This window comes from Panthera leo, chromosome C2 (genome assembly GCF_018350215.1).
Source record: "Panthera leo isolate Ple1 chromosome C2, P.leo_Ple1_pat1.1, whole genome shotgun sequence".
In the NCBI taxonomy this organism is placed as follows: Eukaryota; Metazoa; Chordata; class Mammalia; order Carnivora; family Felidae; genus Panthera; species Panthera leo.
Genome location: NC_056687.1, coordinates 129,115,290 through 129,132,985, shown reverse-complemented (window position 1 = coordinate 129,132,985; position 17,696 = coordinate 129,115,290). Strand labels below are relative to the sequence as shown.

Here is a 17,696-nt window from a genome sequence, read left to right as displayed (position 1 = left end):
GTAATTCTCACATGTTCTTTTGGTTAAGAGCCATTGAAGCAACTCAATGAATGGTGTGATAACAAGCTGAAAATTAAGTGGTTAACAAATTGAGTCATAGCTGGCCCGTGTGAGATGCCAGGTCAAACAAGTGGTGAGGGTTGCTTACAGGACTTCCAAGATAAAGGGATGTAGTTGCTGTAAAGTCATGATTCAAGGGCAGTTGACTTCATTCATTTGTCCATTCTAGCTATGTGCCAGGCACTGTGATTGGCACTGAGGATACCAAAATGGTACAGTTCCCTGCATCTAGGGTGCTTATAGTCTAGTGGGACTATCAGACATATAGATAATGACTGAACATTATAATAAATACAGATATGGATACATGCTCAAAGCATCATGGAAGCCCAAAGAAAAACCATCTGGCCAAATTTTTGAGTGAAGAGGTCAATGAAGGCTTGCTGGAGGAAACATCTAGAGATCTGGATCTCAAAGGATGAATAGGAGTTTTCTAGATGAATGGTTTTCCCAGAAGAGGGGCCAGCAGTTTGTGGGAGATGCACACTGTGTAAAGAGCATCTATTTCTGCACAAAAAATTTCCTCCAAACTGAGTGACTTAAAACAACAAATACTTACTATCTCATTATTTCTTTGGTTCAGGAATTTGGAAGTGGCTTGGCTGAGGGGTTCTAGCTAGAGGTCTGTCATTTGGTTGCAGTCATCTGAAGACTTAACTGGGGCTGGAGGATCAACTTCCAAATGGTTCACTCATGTGACTGTTGGCAAGAAGCCCCAGTCCTTTACCGTGTGGGTTTCTTGATATGCCTGCCCACATGTCCTCATGACATGACAGTTGGCTTCTCCCAGAGCAAATGATCCAAAAGAGGACAAGGAAAAAGCCAAAACATCTTTTATGACCTAATCTTTGAAGTCACACAAAATTCTGGTGATTACACAGGTCGTCTTATGCAACATGGGAGGGGAGACCACACCAGGGTATCAGACAGGATGTAATATCTTGTTGCGATCACTGTAGAACCTGGCTACCATACAAGGACATCAAGCTTAAGATGGAGGAGTGGCAAAAGAATCTGGCAAGGTGCTGGGCCCAACCAATCATGAAGGAGCCCAAAGGCCATCGTTAAGAAGCTGAAACTTTATTTAGTAGGCAATGTGGAGCCACTGTAGGAGTGGTAAGAAGAGAATTTGATGGGTTCAGATTTACATTTCAGAAAGACCTCTTGGACAATATGAAGAGTTTGGAACAGAAGGGTGAGTGACCTATCATAAAGTCCAGTGAGATGATGCAGACCCAGGCCAGGGCAATGTGGCATGGAAATGTAGAACTTTGCTATTCAAAATATGGTCCATGAGCATAACGCCAAGTAGCATTAGTGTCATCTGAGAGCTTGTAGAAATGTAGGATTCAGCCTAGATATACTGAATAGAATCTGACTTATATGGACCTAAAAGTTTGGGAAGTACTATGGTAGAGGATGCAGTAGAAATAATTAGGAATGTGAGTGTTGAGGAAGAAAGAGGACAGAAGATTGACTTACAAATCATATTTGCTCCACTTCAAAGCTAGATAGCACGTTGTAAACATTTTTACCTGAGCCTACAGAATGAATCCAGAGAGCTGTGCATATGCACAGTGTCACTGTTGATGTGATACAATCTAATAACAAGAAGACATTCTCTTTTATTACAAATTGTAGTCATGTAAGTGGTGCCAACAAAGGAAACCTACGAATACTTCTCTGTTGTAAAGTTTTATATTATTTTCCAAACAGCTTATCTGTTTTGTCTGAGAGTCTGAAGAACAGATACCTAAATTTTCAGAATAGAGGCCATGAGGAATGGAATAACATAATAATACGATAACAGGGATTTGGAAAGCTATGAGATAATGCACATTCTGGAAAATGTCCCGATTTTCAGGTGACCTTTCCAAGCATTGTCTTTTCTGGGATCAGATTTGGGAGCCAATTAACTGCTGGGACTCAAACAGTAAATGTTTGCCAGGAAATCCATTACTTGCATTATGGTCAATGGGAGCCACCACCCAGTGTTTTGTTTGTTTTTTTTTTTTTTTTGCATTTGTTAAGTATAAGTGCATCGTGTGATGTCTGCAGGCTGGCAAACACCAGTTGTCTATATGTGTGCTATATGCCAGTCTTTGCTTTTTTCTTTCCTTCCTCTACTCACTTCTTTGCAATTAGGAAAATTATGTAAATGAATTAGTTCTGGAGCTCAAACTTAAATATATATATGTTAGCCAGTTCTGCAAAGAAAGAGGGAGGGAGCAGGGGAGGGAATATGAATGGATGACTGGAAAAATGGAGAGGGAGGGAGAAGGGAGAGGGAAAGAACCTCCAGAACACTTATAACCAAACATTGGCACAATGAGAGTGCTTTATTCATGGAGGAAGAAGAGTTTCTGGTGAGTTATTGATCATTTATTGAGTCCTTTTTAACTGTTGGCTTCTCACAATGCTATGAAGTGACCTGTTGCCATTTAGAGTGATTAGGCAGTTCCCTGACCAGTAAATCTGAAGCTGCCAGTAATTATACTGCCTTAAATTGTAAAACTCTAAGCTGCCTGTCACCTATAAACTCTGTGGGATTCCCAAGGATCCCTAGTTGTAACTAGGAAGTCCTCAATAAGACTGCACCCCTCCTGAGCTTAAGCCGCTTCCATGTCAATACTCCCAACCCAAACTGTAAGCAAATATTGAGATCTACCTTTTCCTTATGGAAATGAGCTAGTTAAGAGGTAAGAAATGCTAATTAAGATCATTCCCAGCTATTTTGTGAAAGATAAACTTCATTTTCCTCTTTTTGATTATGTCAGTACAATGGGCATCATATCCCTATTCCTCAGATTTTCTTTTGAAGGCATTCTTTTGAGATTCCAAAAGATCATGTATCAGAGAATTTGCAACTTGTCCTCTCCCCCAGTTTCCAGCTTTAGTTTTCTTGGTCCTCATTACCCTACTCTTCAGTATTTCATCCATAATACTAATCACCTTCCAAACGACAATATAATTTGCTTTATTTTTTTTAATTTTTTTTAACATTTATTTATTTTTGAGACAGAGAGAGACAGAGCATGAACGGGGGAGGGGCAGAGAGAGAGGGAGACACAGAATCGGAAACAGGCTCCAGGCTCTGAGCCATCAGCCCAGAGACCGACGCGGGGTTCGAACTCACCGTGAGATGGTGACCTGAGCTGAAGTCGGACACCCAACCGACTGAGCCACCCAGGCGCCCCCAGTATAATTTACTTTATTATCAATCTCCCTCCACTAGAATATAAGCTACACAAAAACAGGAATTATTTAGTCTTTTGTGTTTAATGCTATAGCTCTAGTGCCTAGAAAATCTAGTATCTAGAACACAGTAGGTACTCAATAAATGATATCTGAATAAAGATCCTAAAAGACCTTGAAACCCATTTAGTGCCTTTACTTAGAGATAATGAGATTAGAATGCTGAGTTTGTGACTTGCTGAGGGCCACAAAGTTATTTTGCAGAGACAGATGTGACTCGAACCCAGATCTTCCTCTCAAGCCTGTGTCCTTTCTGCTACTCACTGCTGCTTTTAGCTGGTGGAGCTGGGTTGGGGACTGGAAACTATTGGTCCTAATCCATAAAAAGGGACTTTCTGAGTCTCGCTCAGAAATAGGCAGGCATCATAGACACCTTCTGCTCTCAAAAAGACCTTGGCAGTTAGATGTGGCTGAAACCTTTTGTTTCATGGTCATATTAGCCAGTTTTTGCAGCAGGGTTTTTCTTCCTACTTGAAGAATGCCCCCACATACACACAATTCTCCAGCCACCCCAGATCAGCACACAGTTCTATCAGGAAAAGGGCCATAACCTCGGCCCCAACCTTCCTTGTGCAGCTTGGGCAGAGGGACTGGTAATGGAATTATTGAGGTACTGAAGCACACCTTCTAAGTTTTGGGGGGATTTTTGGTCACAAAACAAAACACTATTTTGATCTTTAAACCAGGATACTATGTTCTGTGACTTTGGTTCTTACCATTCCTAGTTACTTCAGATGATCACATATCCTAGCTCTGTACCCCAAAACCATACCTAAACATCTGAGCAGTCATGCCATGCCCATTGTCCTACTCCATACCACCCCAACCATCCCCAAGGGGCCAACAAGTAGAATTGGAGAAACCAGGCAAGATTGAGCAAACTAATTGATGAAGAGGGTAAGGAGTTCTATGTAAAGGGAAGAACTAGGAAACAGAAAGAGGACCAGGGCTTGACAGCCCTGCAGAGGCAAATCATCTAGGGAATTGAATCAGCTACATCAAAGTGTCATTAGGAAATACTAACTTTTTACCCAGCGAGTGCTGTGTCCACAACCTCTCTCACAAGGCCCCAAACTTCCCTATTATAGGGCTATCGTTTTTCAATCGAAATACTTGAATTTAATGATTCAAAAGTCATTGCTTGGAAATAATTTCTTACATGGTGTTGGATCTCTAGAGAAAATGTAGGTCTTTTCTGCCTGTTAGATGCTGTTCACAAAAGAGAAAGCAGGAATTAACAGTATGGTTCAGTTGGCTTCAAAGAACCACCCAGCTAGTGTGTGAGTTCAGGAAGTGTCTCGTTTGCAGGAAAAGAGTAATCAGCACACCAGGCACTCCTCTGATTCTCCTGGGACTTCGAGGAGGCAGAGCTCAAAGGCTACATTGATAGACTATCATGAACCAGCCCCTACCTAGAATAACAAGCCAAGCTTGTTTTTATCATTTCACCTCTCTCTAGCCTACAGGCTGGCCTTATACCTGCCACCTTGCATTCATTCATCTGAATGTGTGTGTTAGGCTCTGTGCTAAGTATGCACCAAGGAGGCAAAGAGGAGTCCAACACAACGTCTGTCTTCGAAGACAGTTTTCAGATTTTTAGTAAAGATGTAAGTAGGTGAACTAGTAATCAAAATTGTTGATTAAAATTTTTGGCAAAATTCATGCAACATAGTAAAAATACATTGACATTAGGTTGTGAGCTCTTAATTCTGCTTCAGGAGCTAAAGTAGGCCTCGGAGAGGAATTGCCATCTGAGCTTTGTGCCTCATCATTTCCCTTAAGGCCATCAGATTCCCAGATTGTCATCAGTAAACCCAAATAGGATATTTCCTCACCTAGGACTTTTGTGTCCTTTTTTCTTTATCAGACATCTGATTTGTAGTCTAACACTTAGGGCAGTGAAAAGAGCATGCTAGATCCTCTGACTCTAACTCAGCCTTGTAAGGACAACATACACATTTTTCTAAAGGTAGATTTGTTGTAATATTTGAAGAAAGACTTCTGGAAACTTTCTTGAGGTGCAGGAAACCCCATAGACCCTACCCTCATTACTGCATAGAACCATCTAAGTTTAGACCTGAACTGAACTTCCAAATCAACTTATTTTGTTTATAGTTAATGGACATCAAAGCCTCAGGAGACTAAAGGACTTCCCAAAGTCACACAACTAACCATAGGCAGCACTGAGTCTAGGACCAGGCCAAAGTTTTACACTTTTTAATGGTACTGTGCAGGTCACTCAAAGGAACACACATCTGCCAGCATAATGGGGTGAATAGGAATGGGCATGACACTCAAAGAGGAGATGATATGTGTGAGATATTACTGAATCATAGAGCTGGAAGGAACGATGGAGGTCATCTTGCCTACCTTTCTCATTTTCTTGATGACAATATAGAAGCAGGGAAGGTGAACTTAATCATCTCAACCAGAGGAGGTACTACTTTCTTTGGGGGACTTGTAAATATATGTGGTCATTTTTGGTTGTCTCAGTGACTAGTGAGTGATACTCACTAATGGGCAGGTGCCAAGGATGCTACACATATTGGGATGGAACAGTCCTACCTGATGAGGACTCACCCAGCCCCAGATGTTATGAGATCTACATGACTTAGCTTAAAGCAAAAGAGCCTGTTAGGAGTGAAGAAGGGACTGGGCTCTGTGGTAGTTTACAGAGCAGTAGTTCATCATTGTGGGTGTGTTTGGAGGTAGGTCTTAAACCCCTCTGAGAATTGACTTAAAACAATCTCTTTGTGGAAACCTTCACATACACATGAACTCTTCACTTAATTTTAATGGGTTTATGAGTCCATTTAAGCCCATCCAGGGACCCCGGGTTAATAACTCTGGCCTAGAAAGACATAAAGGTAGAAGAAATTAAATATGTATATATTTTCTTATGGATAAAAGAGTGTCTGCCTAATGGAATGAATAATAAATGTGTCTTTTTTTCCTATCAAGTGGGCACAGTGCTATCCACACTAATAGACTGTCTTTCTTTTGTTCATTCATCAGGAAGCTTGGATTTTGTCCATCACTTGAAAACTATAGCTCATATTTCCTAGTGAGAGCCAAGTGAACACTGAATCTGCTCCCAGCGCTTTCTTCCCCTTTCTTACCCCCACATTAAGAAATACTGGGAGCAGGGCAGAGGTGAGAATGAGTGTGTACTTCAAGGATCCCTCTCCCTGAGCTCTGAAGTGTCTCTTCTGGCTGAGTGTTGGAAAGAGTGCAGGTTTTAAATGTTAGTCAAGATGTAAATCATACACTTTTAAAATTTTTCTAAGTGGGCAATTTCTGACTCATTAAATCAGCTAAATGGCAAATGTTCCATTTCAAGATTCTGTATCCCTTCCATTTGTAACAGGTAGTGGATTATGAAGCCTCTGTGGTGCTGTTGAAGAGAGGAGGGAGGGCAGGGATGAAGGTGGAGAGAAGGGCTGAGAAGAGAAGAGGAAAGGTGGACAGCTGGCTACCCCTCTGTGAAAAAGGACTTAGGGTCACATGTAAAAGGACCAAACTGACATTTCAGGTAGTTACTCTTCAAGAGCTTTACCTGTGTCTCATTTATACCTGACAGAACCCTCTGGGACATATTTTCTTGTCCATTTTACTAATGAAGAAACTGTGAGAAAGTAAGTAAGAGTGATTAACTTTTTCAGTTAAGTCAAAATTCAGACCAAGCCCTGTGTGACTCCTTGGCTAAGTTCTCCCCACCCCAGTGCTTCCCAGGCACCCAGCTAGTTTGTGTAAATGAGTGAATGCAGCTAACAATGCTTTCTTTTTTTTTTCTTCCAAGTTTTTATTTAAATGCCAGTTGGGGGGGGGGGGGGAGTTACAGAGAGGGAGGGAGGCAAACCATAAGAAACTCTTAAAAACTGAGAGTAAACTGAGGGTTGATGAGGGGTGGGAGGGAGGGGAAAGTGGGCGATGGGCATTAAGGAGGGCACCTGTTGGGATGAGCACTGGATGTTGTATGGAACCAATTTGCCAATAAATTTCATATTTAAATAAATAAATAAATAAAATAAATATATTTTAAAAAGTAAAAAAAATAATAAAAAACTAATAAATTCCAGTTAGTTAACATACAGTGTAATATTAGTTTCAGGTGTAGAATTCAGTGATTCATCACTTTCATATAACACCCAGTGCTTATTACAACATGTGCCCTCCTTAATACCCATCACCCATTTAACCCATCCCCCTGCCCACTTCCTTTCCAACAACCCTCAGTTCATTCTCTGCAGTTAAGAGTCTGTTTTATGGTTTGCCTCTCTCTTTTTTCCTCCTATGTTCATCTGTTACATTTCTTAAATTCCACATATGAATGAGATCATATGGGATTTGTCTTTCTCTGACTTATTTCACTTAGCATAATACTCTGTAGCTCCATCCATGTTGTTACAAATGGCAGGATTTCATTCTTTTTTATTCAGCCAACAGTGCTCAAACAGCTAAAATTATCTGTAAAGCAAGTGCCTCCATAGTGTCAAAAATTACAGCAGCCTCCCCAGCTACAGGAACCTTCTCAAATTGCTCTGGGTCATTCCAGGATGCTGAGGACGAGACTACAGATGTTTATTTAGCTTTTCTGATGGTCTGTGCTTCTATCAAGACCAAATGGAATGCTGTCAAGACAACATCTCATGAGTTTCCTTCTCTCTTTCTTATGACTTTGAATCTTGTCTTCTCAACTGATGGGAGAAACCAAGACCACTGCTAAATGCATAGTGCCTGGGAATGGCAGTCCCTGGCATGGACACATCAAAAAGGAGTTTGCAGGGATACCTGGCTGGCTCAATCAGTGGAGCATAGGACTCTTAATCTTAGAATTGTAAGTTCAAACCCCATATTGGGTTTAGAGATTATTTAAAATCTTTTTTTAAGAGAGGGGGTTAGTTTGCATCTACTTTAACAGGGTGGCTTCCACTTAGCTGGTGGCTTAGTTTTGTCCCCCAAAGTTCTTTGCCCTTATCCCCTTAGAGATTTGTTTCTCCCTGAGTTCAGCCAAATAGAGTGTGTTCTGATGGGCGAGAAGTCCTTTTCCATTGCCTCCTGTGGCGGGAGTTGTAGTTAGTGCCGAACAAATGACTCCCTTCCCACTGTGATAGTACTTCCCATTCCCTCAGGTGACTAGGATCTGATTAACTGAATACCTTGTTTCTAAGAGGTTATCTTTCTGAAGGTAGTGGACCTTTGTGCCATTTGTCAACCAGAGTAAGACACATCTCCATTCTCTCTGCTAAATGTGAGTTTCCACCTCTTGACACATTTCCAACATTGTTGGAGTTGTTGGAGGAGCTTACCTCTACCAGAGTTTCTGGCTGAAATTCTACTGCCTTTCATGCAGGGCACTCCCAGTCTCTTTTGTTCTGAATTTGTTGGGAAATATCCCATCAAATGGAACTAGGAAGGTAAAAATCTTTTTCATTTGCTTTTCTCCGTCTCATCTTCTTCTGCCTGAAACTGTTAGTTCCAAGTTGGTGCTTGATTTTACTACTTCCAACAGCAGGGATCACAGATATTCAAGCAGACTCTGGAAGTGGTCTTAGAATTCCATTGCCAAGTGTGGAGCCTGAAGACTGTTGAGAGTCCTATCATTTGAGGATTTTCTTGCTGGAATGAGGTCTTTTAAGGAGAAATGGAAAAAGCACTAGACCACAAGTTGGGAGACCAAAGCTTTAGTTGGACTCAGCAACTAACTATGCCTCCATGACCCACATCACTTTCTTATCCAGTTTTCATGGCTGTAAGGAGTTTTACAATTAGTCTCTAAAGCAGTGCTGTCTACCAGAAATATAATAGGATCCACATGAGTAATTTTAAATTTGTTAGTAGCTGCATTCAAACTAGGAAAGGGGCACCTGGGTGGCTCAGTCGGTTAAGCTTCTGTTGATTTTGGTTCAGGTCATGATCTCACAGTCGTGAGATCAAGCCCCGAGTTGGGCTCTGTGCTGACCATGCAGAACCTGCTTGGGATTCTCTCTCTCTCCCTCTCTTTCTGCTTCTCCCCTGCTGATGCTCACTGTTTTTCTCAAAATAAAAAAATAAACACTTTTTTAAAAAAAAACTAGGAAAAATAAACGGGTAAAATTAATTTTCATAATATATTTTATTTAACCTAATGTCTTCAAAACAATATTATTTCAACATGTTATATTTCATATTCTTTTTCCATGCTAAGTCTTTGAAATCTGATATGTATTTTACATTAACAGTGCATCTCAGTTCAGACTAGACACATTTCAAATGTTCAGTGTGGCCACATGTAGCTAATGGCTACTATATTGGACAATGCAGTTTTATAGTCTTTTCTGGATATTAATTTTTTAATCTGCCACACTTCTTGAAACTCTTGAGGTCAGATGCACAACTCAGAAGTTTTCATATTTTAAAAGGCAATAAAATATCACATATTATGATATGTATGGTATATTATGGTATACATACCCCCTAGGTGTTCTAGAGCAGCACTCCATGACCAAACAAATATTTCTGTAGCAAAAAGTATGACAGTTTATGCTAAAGGAGATAAAGACAATAAATAGCATCTGTGGGTAGAATATTGCTGCCTAGTGAGTTAGATAAAAAAAACTTGCCATTTTTAGAGGGTTTTACCTTTTGAAATTATAGATAAAGGATTGTGAATCTCTACCATGAAAACTGTGTGCATTTAGGTTTAGTGTTTAGTTTTACTTATCAAAAATCAGCCCAGTATCAATATGACAATGCAGTTGTCCATGTGCTAGCCATGGACATGGCATAATGGTTGAATCTTGTCCTTTGTTTTCAATCTCATTAGTGACAACTGTCTCCAGTAAGTGTAAAAGGTGATCTATGGGACCTAGACTTAGGATTGCCAGGTAAAATACAGGATGCTCATTTACGTGTGAATTTCAGATAATCATCAAACAATTTTTTTAGTGTAAGTATGCCCACACAATATTTGAATTTTAGATAAAGTTTATCTGAAATTCTGGCTAATCTGGGCCTCCTGTATTCTTATGTACTAATTAACTCTGACAGGTTAAAAGCTGTTTCAGCAAGTAGAGCACTGCCTCTTGCAGACCAGCTAAGAAAGTGTGAGGGAAGACTGATTTTCTCATCTTGTACCACATTTACTCAGAGAAACCATAGTTAAAGTGAATGGAAATCTGGATGTTTAATTCCAGAATCCAAAAAATTAAGAATGACAAAGAATTCATGTGGTGTTTGCAATCCTCATGGCATAGGTCAGTGCAAGGGAACTTTGATAAGCCAAAGGCTAATTGCTGATCTGACTAACATTCTTTTTTTTTTTTTTTTTTTTTTTTTTGAGAGAGAGTGGGTGCAGGGGTGAGGGGCAAAGGGAGAGGGAGAGAATCCTAAACAGGCTCCATGCTCCAGCCTGACGCCAGCCACAATACTGAGATCATGACCTGAACCAAAATCAAGGGATGCCCAACCGACTGAGCCACCCAGGCACCCCTGACTAATGTTCTTAATTGCCTTAAAACCATTAAGAACCTTGTCAGGTCATAAGCCACAAACTAATCATGTGACCACTGACTTGGGGACTTCTTAATCTTCGCCAAGGATTTCATAAAGAAAACCAGGAAGAGTTTTAAATTAGGAACAATCTGTTTTTTTGTTTTTTTGTTTTTTTGTTTTTTTTTTAATGAGGGGAGGGATTTGTTGAGAGCATAACTCCCTCCCTGAATGCCTCAGAAATGAAGAGGTGCCAAGAGGAAGTGCTGCTTTAAGAACCATCTGGCTCACCCAGGTGCAGGGATGGGAAGGCTTGAAGACTGCATCAGAAATGGACCTTGGCTTCTGTAAAGAGCATCCAGCATTCCCTGCCAAGTTGGACACTTTGTCTCTCAAAGAGTCAGCAGAAGCAGGTGGCAAATTTGACAGACTAAGGAGAGGATAGCATGGTATCCACTCATTCAGTGAGGTGCACTCAGGATCCCTCAAACTTTAGTGACATCCTTTCCAGTGACTTGTAAAAGTGCTAGATCAACATCAACATGACTGAGGAACAGTTCCAGATTAAAAGGGACTAAAGGTATATGACATGGAAATGCACTGCATGATCTTGGATTGAACCCTGGGTCAGAAAAAAAAAAAATATTTATAAAGGACATTATTGAGAAATTTGAAATATAAGTGAAATTTGACATATAAGTAATTTATTAGACAGTAATTTTGTCATTAAAATTCCTGATCATAATTGTACTGTGGATATGTAAGAGAATGCCTTCGTTCCTAGTTTTTAAGGATAAAATTTATTTTGTTTTTAAATCATTCAGGGGAAAAAAAATTACACAAGTACATATAGAAATGTGGTAAAAGTTAACTGTTGGTAAATCTGTGGGAAAAGTACAGAAGTTCATTATATTTTTCTTGTAACTTTTTAGTAAGGATTTTTTAATAAAAGAAGGTTGGGGGTAGGGGGGTGGCAGACTGACACAATCCAACAACTGGTGTTCCAAAGGAATAACCATGGGAGAAGGTGAGTTTCCCTGCCTCCCTGAATTAGGAGCTACCAGAATTAAATTAGTTTTAGTCTCTTTGCCCTTTAACTTGCCTGATTTTCATTTTCAGAGGAAGTGTGGTATAGTGGTTAGATACAGTCAGCCCTGATGTATTCAGTAAGACACTGCAGTGCCCTCATTGTTTAACCTTGCTGAGCCTCAGTTTCTTAATCTGTAAAATTGGGGTTCTGTAACTTCCCGCTCAGCCTTGCTATTAGGATTGGAGGTGATGTTTGCAAAGCACCTGGCCAAGTGTCTGGCATGTAATAGGTACTCCCTCAAAATTAAATCAATCTTTGTTTCCACAGGCAGACCATGGCTTGCTGGCTCCATAGTCTTTTATTTTTGTTGGGAACAGAAAACAGCAGTCTGTCACCAAGTATGTGGATCTGAGACTCTGTCTCTGTCGCATTTGAAACCCTCTAATTGCCAACCCCAGTGGAAAGCCTATTTTTTTTAACTGCTCTGAACAGTGTTTCCAAGCATGATTGGTTTCCTAGCAGGCATAATCACATCGGACAAAACCACTGTAAGCCTTTTCTAGAATGCTTTTGAAAATCTTTTCTTTTCCAACTGCCATGTAGCATGAAAAGCAGGATCAGGTTATCAGCTCAAAGGTTTGAAAAGGATGAAATTAACTCTGGACTTTAACCTCGAGACAAATGACCTCAAGACATGGGAGGTAAAGTAGTAAGAAAAAATGTCTGGGGCTGTGAGTGAATGGCAGTGACACTGAACTAGAAACCAAAAGACTTGGATAAGAAATGCTGGCTCTGCCGTTTACTAGCTAGTAGCTTTAAAGCAAGACACTCTGAGCCTATTGCTTTTTTGTGAAATGGGATGCTAATGCTTCATATAGTTGCTACGTTAATCATATGAACCAAGGTATGTAGGAGGCTCTTGGTAAACTATAAAGGGCTTGCTATTCAAAGTGTACTTCAGCATCAATGTCAGAGACAGATATGCAGACTCTAAGACCCTACCCTAGACCTAGAATCAGATTTACATTTTAACAGTATTCCCAGGGCATTTGTATGCCCAGGAGAGTTTGAGAAGCCAGGTAAAATACCACCCTTGAGTTGATTCTTAAGGTGGTTTCTTTAAAGAGACCTGAGGGGAGCAGTTACTGTAAAACTAGACTGTTCCAAATGACCTGAAGATTGCTGAACCACAGAAGCCACTTGATAGTTCAATGTTTTGCCTATTCAAGCTATAAAGTATGCCTTGCAAGGTTCTGGCAAGCCACTATAGTCTCTAGTGAACATTAAAAACACAGCATTCTGACACAGCAGAGAAGGTCCAAGCTCATGGAGGAAATCCTCTGTGCCAACGCCATGATCACTCTGGGTAGACTAATATCAGCCTTGAGTTGATGGATACCTGTTATTCCCAAGTCCTGCTTTTGTTCTGGAGTTCACCATGTCCATCATGAGACCATCCTGGCTTTGCTAGGGAAGGAATGTAAGAACTCAACCCGAGGTCAGCTACAAGTAGGAACCGGGACTATCTATTCAGGCTTTCTTTGCTGCCAGAGGCTCAAGGTGGTGATGACCTCAGATAACTATCTATGCTCACCCTTATGGTGGATTAAAGGAAAAAGCCCTGGAATTTTGAAAAGATCCAAACTCCACAATTCTTTTCATCTACTTTACTTTGGGCCAAGTCTTGGTTAAGTCAGAGAACCCTCAGGGCAAGACCTGCAGGGCCTTTATCCTGGTTCTCAACACCTTAACTAGGCCAGGATAACTTCCCTGTTAGTTACCTACAAACCCAAAGCCCAGAACCTGTGGTCCCTTCAAGGGCCTATGAAAATGTTTCAGACCTGTAGATCAGCAGCAAAATTAATGACTCCAAAATACAGAAAGAAAACTGCAAAGTAACCATTAAAATGTGTAATTAGCTGGCTGTGATATATAGTATTATGTCAGCTAGTCAAGTACAATTTGAACCTTACAATTATGTGTAAATTGTATGAAATTGTGAGATGTGGACACATTTTAACATGTAAATGTGGTGTGGGGAGAGCCTCCAAAAGTTAGTGTCTAGGGATTAAGAAAGACTTAAAACAGTCCTGGTCATAGCAGTCAGGTGGCATACCCCCCCATCCCTCCCCTGCTAGAGAGTCTGGAACGGGATGATGAGCTACTGTTTTTCTAAAGCAACTGAGGCAGGCTCAAAGGTAAGAGCCTAAGATAGTGGCAAAGAAATGGCAGCAAAAATCAGGACAGCCAAGATGTTCGAAAAAGTACAGGTTTTTGCTCTGTCTCTAGATAATTTTCCTTGTATATTTTTGTACAATCTTTTGTCAGGAGAGGATTTTCTGCTGCTTGTTCTACTATCCTTACTTATTAGTATTGATTAATGGCATGCTCTACATCCTGTGGATTTCTATTTATTTTCTTAATCACAGGCTGTAGAGGTCGAATTAGGCTGAGTGTAAAAGAAGAGTAGGAATCAGATTTTCATCAGTATTTCCCATTTCCCTTTCCCCTCAAGAAAAGAATTTTTTTAGGTTTCCGTTAAGTTACTAATCCAGGTAATGTATAGAACTAAGTGGGAAACATACTCCCTTTGCTCTGAGAGGCCCAATTTAATAAACATTCCTGAAGATAGGAATAAAGGGGTCCGTATCAGTTAGCGTTTGCTGCTTAAACTTAGTGGCTTAAAACAACCATCATTTATTTAGCTCACAATTCTACACACCAGCTATACAGTGTGTATACATGGACTGACTCATGCCTTTGTACTCAGCTGCCAAAGGAGTTGGAGGTCTGGCTAATCTGGGACAGCTCATCTCTGCTCCACATGGTCTCTCATGCTCCAGCAAGCTAAATAAGCTTGTTCACATGGAGGCTGAGCAGGTGTCTAGGAGAACAAACATATATAGAAATGTATAGACCCTTTGAAGTCTGAACTCAAAGCTGACACACTGTCACTTCCACCATATTCTGTTGGCCAAAGCAAGTCACAAACCAGCCCGGGTTAAAGAGGTAGGAAAATAAACTTCACCTCTTCAAAGTCATATGCAAGGGACATAAATTCTGTGAAGAGAAGAGCTGCAGCCATTTTTACATCTATCAGAATCACAACAAAAGTAACATGGCCCTGAATGAAATCAGTAAATATAAGAGTTAGAGCCAGGGCAAAAGAAGAGAAGAGGGAGGCTGTCTGGGTGGCTCAGTCGGTTAAGTGGCCGACTTTACCTCAGGTCATTATCTCGTGGTCTGTGAGTTCGAGCCCCGTGTCAGGCTCTGTGCTGGCAGCTCGGAGCCTGGAGCCTGCTTCTGATTCTGTGTCTCCCTCTCTCTCTGCCCTCCCCTGCTTGTGCTTTCTCTCTCTCTCTCTCTCTCTCCTCTCAAAAATCATAAACAGTAAACATTATAAATAATAAATTTATAATTATAAATAATAAGCATTAAAAATAATAATTAATAAAATAAATAAGAGAAGATGGTCAGAGGATTCACATATTTAGATGTAGTCAGACCAAGGTGGGAAAAATGGGGGCCAAAGCTTGCTCATTCCCCAAGAGTTTGCAAAAAAAAAATTTTTTTAACTTTTAAATATTTATTTTTGAGAAAGAGAGAGAGAGAGAGATGGGGGTGGGCAGGGGCAGAGAAAGAGGGAGACACAGAATCTGAAACAGGCTCCAGGCTCCGAGCTGTCAGTACAGAGCCTGACGCGGGGCTCGAACTCACAGACTGTGAGATCATGACCTGAGCTGAAGTCAAGACGCTTAACCGACTGAGCCACCCAGATGCCCCACAAAATTGATTTTAATAGGGAAATGAATAACCTCTTTAGGCAAAGTTGTATGGTGTGGTTTTGCTGGACAGCTGTGCTTCAAGTATATGCAGAGGCATAGCATCAGATAAAAATTAATCTTACAGTAGACACCATAAAGCTGGGAACAACCCTGGCTGATTGAGCATCTTTATCTGTGCCCTGTAACCAAGGACAGAGAGGTTTTGTGTAAATGAAAAAATGTTAGTCACATGGCTAAGAAAGTGGTGAGCAGAGATAGCACTTCCAGACAGAGGCACGAGAACAGTTGACACACTGGGTGGTGTTGGAGAGGGATGCTTCTCACTGCTGTAGTGAGAAGCAGAGGTTGGTTCAGGGTAGCCCTGCTCCTGGCTCTCACACTAACCTGCTCTGTGCCACTGCCCAAGTCACCTTCCCTTTCTGGGCTCTGGTTACCTTCTCTACCAAATAAGAGAGTGGGTTTGGTCATCCCTGTGGTTAGGGTTAGGATTATAGGGCTAAATACCTCAAAACATAATGGCTCATCCCAAAAATTTCTTCTTATACAGAGAGAAAATAATGTTTTCAGACCATTTTAATCCTGGTCTCTGGCTGAGTTTTCCTGGCCATGGGCCTCAATGCCAAACCTAATTTTACGACCCTTCTTTGAGATACAGTAAATAGTTACACAAATAAGAATCAGAAGGAACTCTACAAAGATCGAGAAGCCCCTTTATTTCACTGTGTTTCCCAGAGGCATTTTAAGACACACAGGGCTCCCTGTTGGAGTACAAAGATTCAACACACAGTCCTGTTTATGTTCTCCCCACCTGCACAGCAATCCACATATGTTAATGCAGTCATATTGTTGCTTACCTCCTTGCATAAACTCCTCATATCTGATATGCTTAGAAAGCATGCTTTTCACTTGGCATTTTAGTTCATGGATAAATTGGGTCACCAAGGAAGTCTTCACGCAATACCAAAGAAGGATCCTCTATACCTGGCACCAGTTAGCCAATATATCCTTGTTCCAGTGTTGTGCATTTCCATCATAATTTCATTTCTGTTTCCCTACTGGTTGGAAAGTTAAGATTGTGTTCACTGTCTCTGTCTCCATTCAGCCTTCTTATAAAAGGTGGAGTTCATTGCAGCATTATTTGTAATAGTGAAAAGTAGGACATCCTAAGTGCCCATAGAGGGAGGAATGGTTTAATAAATATGCAAGGGAATACAACCCAGCAGTTAAAAGGGGTAAGATTCCTTGGTGTTAACATGGGATGTTGTCCAAAAGATATGGATAAATTTAAAAAACTGAACAATGCTATAATATTTTTGGAAAGGTTAACCTAAACTATGTATTTCAAGGTTGGTGTGTAAGTGAGGCAGCGTCTCTCAGGAAGAACACAAAAATAGGTAACCAGTTTTCTCAGGGCAGCAGAGTAGATGGGGATAAGAAGAATAACAAGAATATTTGTTTTTTCTACATTACTTAGATTGTTAACATTAAGAATATAATCAGGGGTGCCTGGGTGACTCAGTTGGTTAAGCAGCCGACTCTTGATTTGGACTCAGGTCATGAGCTCACATTTCATGGGATGGAGCCCCGTATGGGGCTCTGTGCTGACAGCATGGAACCTCTTGAGATTCTCTCCCTCCCTCCCTGTCTGCCCCTCCCCTGTTCATGTGTGTGCTCATTCATTCTCTCTTCCTCCCTCCCTCCCTCCCTCTCTCTCTCTCCCCCTCTCTCTTTCTCTCTCAAAATAAATGTTAAAAAAAAAGAATATAATGATATTACAAGTGCAATCTAATCTAAAACAACAACAACAAATGAATAAAAAGCAGTATCAGACCAATAAATAAGGAGAATAAACTGATGGTTACCAGAAGGGAAGGGATTGGGAGTTTGGGCAAAATGGGTGAAGGGAAGAAACAGATACAGGATTCCAGTTATGGAATGAGTAACTCACAGGAATAAAAGGTACAGCATACAAAATATAGCCAATGATATTGTAATAGCGATATAACAGAACAGATGGTAGCTGCATTTGTAGTGAATATAGCATAACATATAAACTTGCCAAATTACTAAATTGTACACCTGAAACTAATGTAACA

At 40.6% G+C, this 17,696-nt stretch overlaps 1 protein-coding gene and 1 long non-coding RNA gene across 13 annotated transcripts in view; one reads left to right on the top strand and one right to left on the bottom strand.

Annotated features, from left to right (window-relative positions):
* The window catches only part of TMEM108 (transmembrane protein 108), a 363,999-nt gene that overhangs the window by 249,870 nt on the left and 96,433 nt on the right, over positions 1-17,696 (top strand). Inside the window, exon 1 of one of the 11 annotated variants that reach the window (XM_042955908.1) lies at positions 969-1,255. The exons of the other annotated variants lie outside the window; for them this stretch is intronic. The gene's annotated coding sequence lies outside the window, so the exon portion shown is untranslated. Of the gene's footprint in view, positions 1-968; positions 1,256-17,696 lie in introns of those variants that run through there. 11 annotated transcript variants of the gene reach the window in all.
* The window catches only part of LOC122230192, a 96,228-nt gene that overhangs the window by 69,164 nt on the left and 9,368 nt on the right, over positions 1-17,696 (bottom strand). The gene's annotated exons all lie outside the window — the stretch shown is intronic.